This window comes from Coenobita brevimanus, chromosome 2, assembly GCF_032717465.1.
Source record: "Coenobita brevimanus isolate Jiangsu-jjx chromosome 2, ASM3271746v2, whole genome shotgun sequence".
In the NCBI taxonomy this organism is placed as follows: domain Eukaryota; kingdom Metazoa; phylum Arthropoda; class Malacostraca; order Decapoda; family Coenobitidae; genus Coenobita; species Coenobita brevimanus.
In genome coordinates, this window is record NC_136955.1 from 16,844,164 (window position 1) to 16,857,982 (window position 13,819).

At 41.2% G+C, this 13,819-nt stretch overlaps 1 pseudogene; it reads right to left on the bottom strand.

Annotated features, from left to right (window-relative positions):
* Positions 1-13,819, bottom strand: part of LOC145391688 (uncharacterized) — a 30,514-nt pseudogene that overhangs the window by 13,128 nt on the left and 3,567 nt on the right.

A 13,819-nucleotide genomic window follows, 5' to 3' on the forward strand; every position in this document is an offset into this window, starting at 1 on the left:
CGACCCGTGCAACGAATTAAAGGGACGAGGAAACGTTAAAGGGACAAGGTCGCAGTCAGTTGTGATCTACCAGGCATACAGTGAAGATGTCAAGCTCGTCGTCTGATGAGTTCATGTTGCTTGACAGTGTTCGCCCAAAGATCAAAAGGAAAAAAATAGCAACACATGAAATAAACTGCAAGAGAAGAACAGCTTGGAGAATATCACCCATCTTTTTTGCGATCTTAAAAAGGAGGTTATATTAGTTATTCCTGCAAAAAAATTGCGGGAATAACCAATAGCCTTTCCATCGCAAAATGTTTACATTTCATTATCTTTGTTTCCAAACCGATCCTGAGTCCACAATGACCGATTCTGATAAAAAAGGCGAAAAAAAATAATAATTTCTGCATATTACTGGCGTGTCGCGATCTCCACAATTTCGCGCCGTTGCCAGTCTGTACACCCTCTACCCACGTCTACCCGCGCGGGTTGAGCGAAGGGCAAGAAATGGTCCAAGGATTCCGGAAAGCGGGTTAAAGCAGGCTGCTTGCTCCCGACTACGCTCGACCCTGCTTCTTCTATGAACACGCCCCGACTTGTTTGTATGGTTCAATTCTTGAAGCATGTCGGCGCCAGTAACCCGCGCGGGCAAACCCCGCTTTCTCTGGGAACGCACCCCATATAAACAAAGTGGGGGTTGTTCATATAGAAGAAGTGGAGTCGAGCGTGTCCGGAGCAGGCAGCCTAGCTTCAACCCTTGCTTTCCGGATGATGCCTCGGACCATTCTTGCTCTGCTCAACCCGCGCTGGTAGACTATTGGGTAGAGAGTGTACGAAACTGGAGAGCAAGATTGACGTTGAGCTCCTAATTGCCAAAGTTTTTGAGCGATCACCATTATGGGTCAAAAGGAGTAAGCTCCATGCAAACAGAAATGTAACGGATAAACTGTGGGCTGAAACAGAGAATTAGATTTTGAAGGTAAGCAAAATAGCATTTTATTGTGTGAATCTGGTCCTGATTGTGTAGGTTGATAGTTGAAGCTTTATCACAAAAATATTTTGTTGACATTAGTCAGTGGATTACAAAAGCAAGTGAAAGAAACAATCAACAATGATGTGCAAATTTATTACTAGGTCCTTGTCCCTCTTTAACGTCGTACGCGGGTCGGAGCTATTTGGTTACCTGCAATTCCTTTGTGAACACCTACCCGCGCAGGTATCCAGCGCGGGTCGGCGCTGGAAACCAGCGAGCGAGGCAACCTGCTTTTCTCCGTGTACGCAGCCCTAAGGTATGATGACTAAACCTGCAACAACCTTCATGATATATTTTTTGATATCATTATGCTTGTATTTACATTCCCTATTGCTATTTTGTATTAATGAATATATACTAATCATTATTGTTAGCTTTGGCTATGTGTTCATTACTCTTGTATTTATTTACTATTATGATGTCTGCTGTCATACCCTCCCGCCACACGCGTCTGTCGTCAAAATACGCTACTACTGCGACTTTGCCGTTACTACAACGACTGTGTCACATCTTGCGAAAGGGAGGTACAACATAGCAATAAAAGAAACTTTTAGGAGAATAACTGTACCACGGACTTATTTCCAGCCGTATGGCAACATTTACACTAACTCCAAATGAAAGAAAAACACATAAAATTATTCGTGTGACTTGTTGCCATGAGACATACGGGGGTTCTCGTAATTTTCTTGCCCGTATTTTGTAAGTCTTGCATTTATCTGACTGAAGAAATTGCTATATATACGACTTTTCATTTTTTTTTATTGCCGCAGTAGACTCCTGGAATGAAGGGGACCTACAGTGTCCCTCATTTACGTCTTAGATATATCGAGTGGTTGCCTGCAGATTTGTTCTCAGCCACGCATAGATTTACTTTAGTAATTCACTTGATTGTTTCTTTTTTACTGATTTTTACTGTCATCATCGTTCAATAGATGTATGTGTTATGTGCAAACACTAATCTCCCCCTTTTATATACATTTGTGTTGGCATGTTATTTCCACTCATGTTTTATTTCAACCGATTAATTAAAAGCTTTCACAGCATACAGCACACACACGAAAGCTCAGGCCTGGTTGCTGTAAAAAAAAAAAAAAAAAAATCATGGTAACTGGAATTGTTCAAACAGCAACGGGAATGTAAATTTAAATGTGGCAAAAAGTTTCATGGCTAAATTTTTAAATCAATGATGTTCTGTTATTATTCATGATAATTGCATGCTCGAAGCGGCAGTTTGATCACAGCACTAAAACCAATGTATTTAATTACATTTTTATAATACGTGTAATGCCCAGTGTTTTATCATTTATATCGTGTGTTTGGGGGAGTTTACTGTGAGCTTAATGAGAATATTGAACTAGAGGGGCACTCAAGTGGAGCGCATCTCTTCGACAAGGACCAACATATTTTCCAAACCACTCTTCGTAATGGATTTGGTTTTCTCATCACTGATTACGGTTTCGCAAAAAGTGTGTTTTCCCGGATCCAGAAGCTGTAATAAGATCCGGTTCGATCCCAAGACTTAATCGATTGTTCCCCTGGAACATGGACTATCTACCCGCCAAATTTAGTCCAGATCTCTCCTTTAGTTTTTAAGTAATCCTGCTAACAGACAAACAAACAAAACATCAACAGGGGCGAAAACATACCCTCCTTTTCGGAGAGAATAATAATAATAATAATAATAACAATAATAATAATTAAAACATGATCTACGAACCAAAACTTGAAAGAATTCTAATCAAGCTGTGTTTGGTATCGCTACCATTATGTAACCATTATATAATATGGTACCAAGGGCTAGTAGAGATATAACAGAGAAAGTCTTAAGAGAGAGAAAAAAAAAAAGCTTACGTTCATAAAAAGCAAATTCCATTCATATCTCTGTTCCAAGGAAGGAAAAAAAATCTAAGAAGCCAACCTATGTGAGAACCAGAATCATGGCATTTCCCAATGTTTGCCTCTAACAGATGAAATACAGTAATGTATTCACTTGTATTTACCACTCACATGAAAAGAAGTGAAATGGCGTTGGACGAAGGGCGACATGGAAGGCGATTTGTTTGTGGCCACCCCTTACAGGATTGAGGAGTCTGGCCAATAAAGATAGATATACTGAAAAGAAGCCAGACATAAGCAGGTTGACGGCACGTTCGAGATCAAACTCGCCTCATATCTCTACTGCAATAGGAATTAGCGATTAGAACAAGTGAATTTTTGAGATCTCTGTGTTACCCTCTCGTGGTTTGTAGTTGTCTTTTGGTTATTTCCGGCTCGACTTTACATACTGTTTTGTACTATAAAATAATAAAGCTCCCTATAAAGAAAAACAAAATCTTATGTGCGTCACATTGAATACCGATATAATTGTTTTGCCTTTCATGTGAGTGGAACTGAGCAATTCCCACAACTTAATAACTTAGTCATTGGTGTATGGAAATCGATGAGTCATAGTTATGAAGAAGTCACGACACTCCTTAACTGCCAGTCAAAATTACCTTCCAGTCTGACAATACTTGGCCGCCAACTAAGCTAAGAAAGGGGGTAGGGATTGCTGGTCCGTTATGAGTAAATGCACTGTAGCAATTTTCAGGTTAATCAGTTCAGAGGGTAAGGGCGTTGAGGTCCATGACATCACGCGTCGGTTTAGAAGAACGAATCAACTTCCATAGAAGGAAGAGAATAAACAAAACATTTCCATGTTGTGAAATGTAGGAACAAGAAGGCCAGAATCAACCTAGATCATAGACCCTAATGAACTTTCTCTGATCAGACTATTTGGAAATATTAACCCAAGAATTGAAATATCCTCCTAACTATTCGCACTAAGAAGAGGGCTGAAAAACTAAAACTAGATGATTTTGGTAGAAAACACTTCATTGCCGATGTATCTGGAAGAGAGCAGTGAAGCGATATCCTAACCGCTATCCCTGCCTCCCTGCTGTTACGGCTGGTGCTTAATGTGTAACCTTTTAAGTTGATTTCAGCTGAGCACTTATTTATACCGTGCGGTTTGAACTTGGGCGATTGAAGCACTGACGATTTCAGCCAGATAATATTGAGGTTGATGAATACAGACCATTTTAATAGCAACCAGACTACTGAAAACAGATCACTGTTAAACTAAACAATCAATTACAGAGGCCATCCGATTTTTGTTACCCTGATGATTACACAGACCAGAAGTTTTATTTATTTATTTTTTCTACTTACCACACGATTCCCAAGGTGTTTGACGAGGCAGTGAAGAAAAGCAGTTCTGCCAGCCGCTGCCACCACCCTGTTGCTGCTGCTGTTGTCGAACTGTGTGGCCTCAGGAGAGGTTGGTCCCACATTGGCGCAGGTCAGGATGGGGGTGCTCGCTTCGAGACGGTTATTGCTACTCGTGCTCTGGGAGAGGAGAGAAACAAAGTATTAATAAAGAGAATCTGAAACTCCTTCAAATCCTACAATGCATTTTTTTACAATTTACTTTTAGCTCATTGTAGATACTGGACAGGGACTCCTTAGCGTGGTAACACCAATTAAAAGTGGGTGAGGTGAAGGTTACCCGAATTACTCAACCGTCCCTCAACTTCTCTATCTCCCAAAGGAGTTTAATGGACTGCAGGAGGACAACTGGCCTGCAGTTCACCGGGGTCACGTCCACAAGGGCCTGGAGCTCAACGACAATGGCTCCAGATTCCTAGATTCCGTTAAGAAGAGACATATTTCAGCCTGAGAGGTTGTGAGCATTCTCTTTCAAGCAGAATATAATCGTTTCGAAGTAACGCGAATAAAGCAAATAAGACGTAAACATACTGCAAGGCAAAAAGCTTATTCTTGACTATAAATTATGATAATCAAATCTCCACACTAATAAATTGCTGTCATTAGGAGAAATACACTGAGGTGGTTTGGACATGTGAAGAGAATGGAGAATGAAAGACTGACTAAGAGGGTGTATGTAGGTGAGGTGGAGGGAGAGAGGAGAGGTAGACCGAGGATGAGGTGGAGGGATGGAGTTGAGAGGTATATGAGGGAGGGGGGGTGAGTTGGGGGGAGGGTAGTCAAATGGTGGGTGACAGAGCGACTTGGAGGCGTTTTGTCTGCGGCCACCCTTTGCGGGATTAGGGCGTCGGGCTATAGATAGATAGATAATATTTTTTTATTGCTTGATTTTTTTTTTTTTTTCACTGTGGTATACCCACTAGTTTGACTATGAGGTATTTCGCAGCTGTGCTAATGAAGATAAAAATATAAACACTCACTAACGCATGCATCAACACATTTACCATGACAGAGTCTTAATTTTATTTTTTATTTATTTTTTCTTAGACGATACTATCTAGATCAGGAGACACATCTTGAAGACAGGAGATTAGAATATAGCCTTCCTTAACGTCTACTTCCACGGTTCCCTTTTAAGCTTAATAATTTTGTCTGATAGCTGCAAGTGTATATGTGATGGATGTACTCGGCCTTTCGGGGCTACTCTCAAGAAACCGTATGAATGTGGTACTGTCTGCAACAAAATCTCTCTCTCTCTCTCTCTCTCTCTCTCTCTCTCTCTCGACCACATTATAAAAACTGAAAACTCGAAGGTGTAAACGAACCCCTAATTCTTCATTATCATTATTGACACACCTATGACTTAAATGTGCTTAGTCTGTATCCCACTTTAGAGTGTGGCCGGAAACCATACAGAAGTTTCAGATGTATCCTACCATCGTCACATGCTTAGGATATATCGTAAGAAAAGAAATAACACGTGGGCTTGTACATGTGCACTTTCTCTTACTTCATACTCTAAAAGGTGTGTGTGTGTGTGTGTGTGTGTGTGTGTGTGTGTGTGTGTGTGTGTGTGTGTGTGTGTGTGTGTGTGTGTGTGTGTGTGTGTGTGTGTGTGTGTGTGTGTGTGTGTGTGTGTGTGTGTGTGTGTGTGTGTGTGTGTGTGTGTGTGTGTGTGTGTGTGTGTGTGTGTGTGTGTGTGTGTGTGTGTGTGTGTGTGTGTGTGTGTGTGTGTGTGTGTGTGTGTGTGTGTGTGTGTGTGTGTGTGTGTGTGTGTGTGTGTGTGTGTGTGTGTGTGTGTGTGTGTGTGTGTGTGTGTGTGTGTGTGTGTGTGTGTGTGTGTGTGTGTGTGTGTGTGTGTGTGTGTGTGTGTGTGTGTGTGTGTGTGTGTGTGTGTGTGTGTGTGTGTGTGTGTGTGTGTGTGTGTGTGTGTGTGTGTGTGTGTGTGTGTGTGTGTGTGTGTGTGTGTGTGTGTGTGTGTGTGTGTGTGTGTGTGTGTGTGTGTGTGTGTGTGTGTGTGTGTGTGTGTGTGTGTGTGTGTGTGTGTGTGTGTGTGTGTGTGTGTGTGTGTGTGTGTGTGTGTGTGTGTGTGTGTGTGTGTGTGTGTGTGTGTGTGTGTGTGTGTGTGTGTGTGTGTGTGTGTGTGTGTGTGTGTGTGTGTGTGTGTGTGTGTGTGTGTGTGTGTGTGTGTGTGTGTGTGTGTGTGTGTGTGTGTGTGTGTGTGTGTGTGTGTGTGTGTGTGTGTGTGTGTGTGTGTGTGTGTGTGTGGGGAAACTTGTAACTCATCTTACCAATGGAGTTTGGTGAGTAGACAGGTGGGGTGGGATGGTGGGTGGATGAATAGCTAGGGTGAGATGGTACAGATGGGGTGAGCAGGATGGGTGTGCAGGGTGGATGGCTGGATGGGTGTGAATGGTGGGTGGAGGGGAGCGGGTAAGTAGACAGGATGGAGCACAGTGTAGAGACTCTACACTTGTGGGATGGAGTGAGTGGGTGCGTGGACAGGTGGGGGTTACTGCGTTTGGGTACTCGGTGGGTGGATGGACAGGAATGTAGAGTGTAACTGTTGGGTGCGCTGGGTGGGTGGTATGGCAGAGTGGATGGAGCGGGCAGAGTGAGTGGGGTGGGTGAGCGGAGTGGGATAGGCAGAGCAGAGTGGGTGGGTGGTTGGGTTAATGGGGTGGGTGGTTGGGTTAATGGGGTGGGTAGGTGGGCTAGGGTGGGTGAAAGGATGAGATTTATGGATTGGTAGGTGTCAAAGAACAAGGCAGAAAGATGGCTGCTACACGAGGTGAGTGGCTATGTATGTGGGTTTGTGACTGGGTGGGAAGGTGGGTGGACAGGGGAAATTAGGTTCAATGTGGAATTGGTCCATGGCGCAAACAGGCCCATAGGTAGAAAAGGTACGTGTGGCAAAATAGGTTCATGGGGGAATACTTCCTTTGGAGAAATTAACCCAAGCAGAAACATAGGCACAGTAGGCAGCAAAGGACCATAGCAGAAGGAGGTCCATGGAAGGAAAGAAATCAGTATGAGTAATTAGCGTTTCCACTTGGGGAGAAAATTGGCCCATGGGGAAGAATAAGTCAATGATGAAAATAGGTTCGTGGAAGAAAATACGTCTATGGAAAGAAAACTTGTCCATGGGGGAAAAAGTAGGTAGACTGTACGGGAAAAGTTGGTCACAGGAAGAATAGAACTTCCATAGAAAAAAAAATATAACTTGTCCAGAGGAAACACGTCAATGGAGAAAATCTGTCCAAAGCGGAAAATAGATTCAGATGAAAAAAAAACAAAAAAAAGGTCAGGCGGGGAAAAGCAAGTTCATGGAGGAAGAAAACTTAACCATGCATGAAAATTAGGTCATGTGAAAAATAGGCCCAAGGAGGGAAGCCAAAGGACCGAAACAGAGAGCCAAGAGGGAAAATAGTTCCATAAAGGAAAATGGGTCCATGAAATGAGATCAGGTCCATGGAAAAAACACATGTGGGTGGGGGGCTGACCCATGAGGATGTTTGCCGGAGACGGGCTTATGTTCTTATTACGCCCACCAAGGACGTTACGTTTTTGGCGGCGTTGGTTTGTTTGTCTGTTTTTCTGTTTGTCTGTTTGCAGGATTACTCTAAAAGCTATTAATGGATTTTACTGAAATTTTTTTGGAGGGGTAGGGTATGGCCCAAGGAACAATGCAGTAGATTTTGGTGGTGATCCGGATCATCATTCAGATCCAGGAATATTTAAAAGGATTCTTTATCATTGCGGGATAGTGGCACGTTGAACATTTTTCTTCTAACTTGATAAATAATGCCTACAATAATTGCACCTCTTCCTTGGAGGAGATTTGCAATCTCGGATTGCTGTTGCTCTGATAATGTGACCCTGTGTATTTAAATAATCTCTGTGGTAAATCTCCAGTCACCAAAACTGACAACAATATCTGGCAGCAGATCAGTGTCATTAATGTCGGATGCTGTAGATTCATCAGACTACTATTCAAAGATCCATGAAAGGAAAATAAAGCAAAGGAATAGGACAGGACGTCTGTTATCGAGTGTACTTACCTGATTTCCACTGATACCCACGCCTCCACTGCTGCCGCTTACTGCCCTCGGCACTGTGGGGAGAAAAGAAACATGAGAACACTGACTGCTGAAGAAAATGGTGTGGAAAGAGGACACAAATAACTGTCTTACATTATCGGTACTCATCTCTACCAGGTATATAATATCAGCATGTGCTTACGTTCTCCTTGTTCTTTGCTCTGTTCTGATACGAGAAAATGTTGACGTAAATAGTCGCCGACCACATACGGACCTAGATAGAACGCCCATCTTCAGTGTGCATTACGTCTCCGCTACGCGATCACCCATCATCAACCCATTAAGTTTTATCAGCTCGCGCGCACACACACACACACACACACACACGCACACACTTTCTCTACCTCCACGTACTGAACTCTTAGAAACTGCAAGTTACACCCTCCTACTGTGTACACCACCCATCGTGAGAATTCGATCTTCACAGGGGGTACTCATCCTATCATGCTTTACTGCCCACTAATATACTGATGTCCCAGCATCAGAGTCAAAGGGTTGTATAGAGTCACCTTTATCTTGAATTTCTTTTCTCCTTCACTGTTATTCACCAATTTTTTTAAAGCTACTACTTTCCACGCTATCTATTTACATCTGTTTTGTCACATTTTCTTTCTATATGTAAGTTACTTTGGCCTTTAGTTTGCTGTTCTTCCACATTGCCTCTATTCATTCTTCCTTTTCCTTCACGTTTCTCTCTCTCTCTCTCGCTCTCTCTCTCTCTCTCTCTCTCTCTCTCTCTCTCTCTCTCTCTCTCTCTCTCTCGCTCTCGCTCTCTCTCTCTCTCTCTCTCTCGCGCGCGCGCGTATAGCTTGGGGCATACGTTCTAACAAGCCCTTCCAGCAACGTGTTGTGTAATATGCATAAACTCACAATACATATACACTGTTTCTTCTTCATTGTTTCCGTCTTACCTGGAGAGATAAAGGAGATTACGTTATTTATCCTTCATTCCTAGAGACGTAAATAGGAAGAAAAATACCCACAAATACTTTTTTTTTTTTTCATTGAGAAGACAGTATACAAAAATTTCGGTCCAAGTCGAGCTAAATTTCTCCCACGCATCTCCACCTGGAGTGGTAATGGAAAGTGTGACGAACTATTATTTGATGGCAATAGGAAATTCACAACAAAAGCATTAATCAATAGTCTAGTTCCTGTAGTAATGCGGTCGGTTAAGGAAACTCCCTTAACACCTCTTCCTTAACTATTTCAATTTTTGGATATGGCTGGTTGAGATTGTTCGAGCGAGCGAAGAGAGCGAGAACACCAAGTTTGGTCACAGTTTGGACCCCCGACATATGTACTCGAGCAAAAGATTTATCGCATCAGCAAGAAATGGGGACAGGGGTCGGGAGGAAAACTCTGTGGTACAGTAGCGAACTTTTTTGGATATCTCAGCCAATTTTTAAGCTACAAGAAAGATAGAACATCAATTTGGAAACTCGCATAAAAATCCTCATTAATTTTCGTTTCCATAGACAACCTGTGATTCCCCCCATAGTTTTTCCGTGAATCGAGGGAAACGATTTTTTATCAGACAGATTAGCTGCTAATAGCTCGGCTGCGCAAGAAGTAACGGTCCAATGTTGCGTGAATAGCACAGCAGTATTTTCCTACGATTGCTGAGAGCAACCAGGTTTTGCCTTTTTCAAAACTAATTATATATATATATATATATATATATATATATATATATATATATATATATATATATATATATATATATATATATATATATATATTTTTTTTGACTGAATCCGAGTCCAACTAATCACAATACCCTGATCGAAGAAAGAAACTCTGAATTTCTGATTTCTGATTCGAATCGGAGCGCACTGAGAGATTTGGTGAAAGTAATTTTTTGTGATTGAGCAAAGTCCATTATTAACCTTGCTAGAGTCCCAAGCCCTATACCTAAAATTAATACAAGAGGAGTATTGGCTATTTTAGGAAGTGTGGAGGGAATATTTTTGGTGTAACTTGATTGAGCTCATTTTAGTATTTATTTTCTGGTCAGGAAATCAGAGGAAGATGAATGGGTCACATGAGACAAAATTGCACTGTGGGCAGGAATGTTGATAAGTATTTTTCATATTTTTCTTGTCGATCTTCATCTTCATCGTCTTCATTGTCGTCTTCATCAGTCATCATTTCCGTCTTTGTTACTATCCTCATTTCATCTTCATTTATCATCACCATCGTCTTCGCTGTCAACATCATCACCATCATCATCATCTCCCTTATCCATGACAGCAAAACTTCTGCTCCTACTCTCTCTCTCTCTCTCTCTCTCTCTCTCTCTCTCTCTCTCTCTCTCTCTCTCTCATCATCCTGCCCTTTATCTTATTTCTTGGCAGTGAATGCATACATAATTGGTAGACCACCGCTAGTCTTCTTGAGTACAATATCCCCATCGTGTGCACTATATTCAGCACTGTGTGTCTGTGTGTGTCCCGTATGTGTATTGTATGTGTATACAATGTCTTTTGGGGTAAGTGTTCCAAAGATTAGGCTGTATCAGTAAGGCTCGAATTCTGAAATGCTTATATAGTTACTGAAGTCATTATGGGTGAAGTATGAGGAAGACCATTTTCGTCCATAAGGTCATCAGTAAGTCTATCATCGTTGCGACTAAGTATTAGATCCATACTGATATACAGTGACATTTATTACCTGAAATTGTGGGAAGAATAACCTTCTGAATTTTGCTATACATCTTGGAATACAGTGTAGGCTAGGGTTATGAAAGAAAATAATTTTCCCTAATTTTAAAAACCATGTTATGCTGGGTGATGTGAACTTTAATGTACAAAACACAAATATGATGTTGGTTTTGCATTTGCCTTTTAAAAAAGTCTCCCCACACAAACATTTTCCATTGACTAAATTTGCGCATTTTCTTTTTAATCTGTGTTGTTCAGTCAAGATCGATATATTTCTACTATATTTGTGTTTGCAGGATACTCTAGTGTTTATTAAAACGGTATTCACATGGCATACTTCAGTTCTTGTGATTCTGTCGTGCAAACTTGCCACAAATATACGAAGCGGCGTGATCTACCCAGGATAGAAGTTTGGCTGACTATGTCAGAATGCCTTCAAAATATGATGTATTGGGAAGGTACCATGCGTTTTTAGAAGAGGATAAACTGAAGAAAAGCAGGATTCAGTAACATATATGGCGAACTAATCCAGTTACGGCAAAAAGTTAAGTTTTCCTGCAATGAGTTACCAAACGATTAAAGCACTGCTGAAGAAAACTGTTCTAGTGAATAGTGAATGCTACCAAAGAAGACTAGGAAGTAGTTTCAAAACGAGCTGAAAAATCTTTTTGACATAAACCAAAAGTTCATGTGGAGTGGCATTGCCGGGAAGATAGGGAAGTGTATCATAAACAAGTAATATCTGGTGGATAAGTTGATACACTACACAAACTTGCAGCGTTATCCCCAATCCATCCATCAAAGAGGCGAAAACAGTGAAACAAGTGATACTCCAATACCACAGCAAGTTGCAGTACATCATATGAGAATGAAACTGAAGATACTACTTCAAGTGTCTCCACAAAGAGATACAGAGAAATCAATAACAATAGAAGAAGCCCCAAGTACAAGGAAGATGCCATCTTCAACATACCATGCGACGAAACTGGTAACATGGTCATTCGTTGTCAACCAGTAAAGCATCTAGTGCAGTGGTTCCCAACCTTTTTTCTTTTTTTTTTTTTCCCCTTCAAACCAGTTCACCAATTGGGATCTCCCTCCCCACCCCCCCTCTCTTCCTTCGTTCTTCTCTTCTCTCTCATCTGACTAAAGGCAATCGTGGCATGTTTTATATTTTTATATAGTGCTTTGAAGAAAAAGTCAATCGCTACTTTCTATGAGATTTTTCTGCTGTCTGGCTAATAGCTAGTAATCTGTATTTCCCTCAATAAATTTCCCCCCTGAATCCTGGGAAATTTCCCCCCCAGGGGAAAAATTTCCCCCAGATTTCTGGGAAATGCTGATCTAGTGTGAGCTTCCAGCTCTCGGTAATGAAGGCGAATCCCTGTTTCCACACCTACAACAGGTTCTGGTGTATGGCGTGGCGTTGTCAGGCTGAAGAAAAACAAAAGGAAAATTAAATCGCTACTACAAGAAGAGAAAACTATTGTTTGCATTTTGATTTAAAAAAAAAAAAAAGAAAAAAAATATCCAGTAGAGAGTACCAGGTAGTCTGCCTATGTGCAAAGCAAAACTAAGATCAGTTTGGGAATCCTAAATTATAGTAGTGGATCAGCTCAGGATATTTTCAATGGCAATTAGAAAGTTCTAGATAAACATGGATGCCTGTCATCAAGTATGAAAATGATCATCTGTGATGCAATGGCTGTAAACACAGGACATAATGAATGGTGTTGTGGTTAGGTACAGAAGAAAATGACTTGAATAGGGTCAATGGACAAACCACAATATATTGGATGTCAGCATCATGTATTGGACAAGATCATGAAACATGTTTTGGACTTCTTTTGTGACAAAGGTGCCTTCACTAAGCCAAATTCTGACTTACGAGTGTGATGAAGAACTAACTGTAAAAGTATGCGGAACTACAAAAGTTCTTTTGAAGCAGGTAAGAAAATGGAAATGGGTGGAAAAAGCCGGGATGGAGAGATGACTTTAAATTCCTGTATGGAATTGTGCAAAGCATTCCAATTCTACTAGGGAACAAGGGGCATTTCTGAAATCAAATGGAGGGAAACTACCATTATTACATAGCGCCCACTGGAATTCAAGGGCAATTTACACCCTACTCGCGTATTTTCTGCTTCCAAACTGGAGAGGCGTATTGGAGATATTTCCAGCACACTATATTGCCTATGATCAGGCAAGAGGTGTGGTTTTCTGATCAGAAATTTAGAGAATACCTACTGACCAGCGTATAAAGAACCTGCAAGTGCCCTAGCGCACTGAAATGCCCTTGGAAACCCACTGAGAGAAAAGCAGAAAGATCTGCTCTGAACATACCACGGACCAAAATCAATGCTGAAAGGCGTCGAGTAAAACTGATGGATGCAGTTGAGTGGGAAAGAGTAAGACGAAGCACCTACTTAGATGTAGAAGTTTGTGGTAAAAAAAATAACACTTGTAACTATGTAGTGTACATCTTACGTTGTTTACGATTTTGTGTTTTTTGCAAAACAATTTGACTTGGTGTGGGGATCTTTTGATGGAATTAAGCGAAATGTCATAATACATTTGTATTATGTACTCAAAATTCTCATCGATTCCAGCTGCAGGTTATTTTTTTTCTAGTCATAACCCTTAGTGTAGGCCTATTTGTTGGGTTGTCCGTCCTATACGCCTGCCGTCCAATACTCTGCTGATACAAGGCTATGCAGATATTTTGCTTGTTTTACGAAATTAACACTGAACCATGTTATCAATATGCGTAAAAA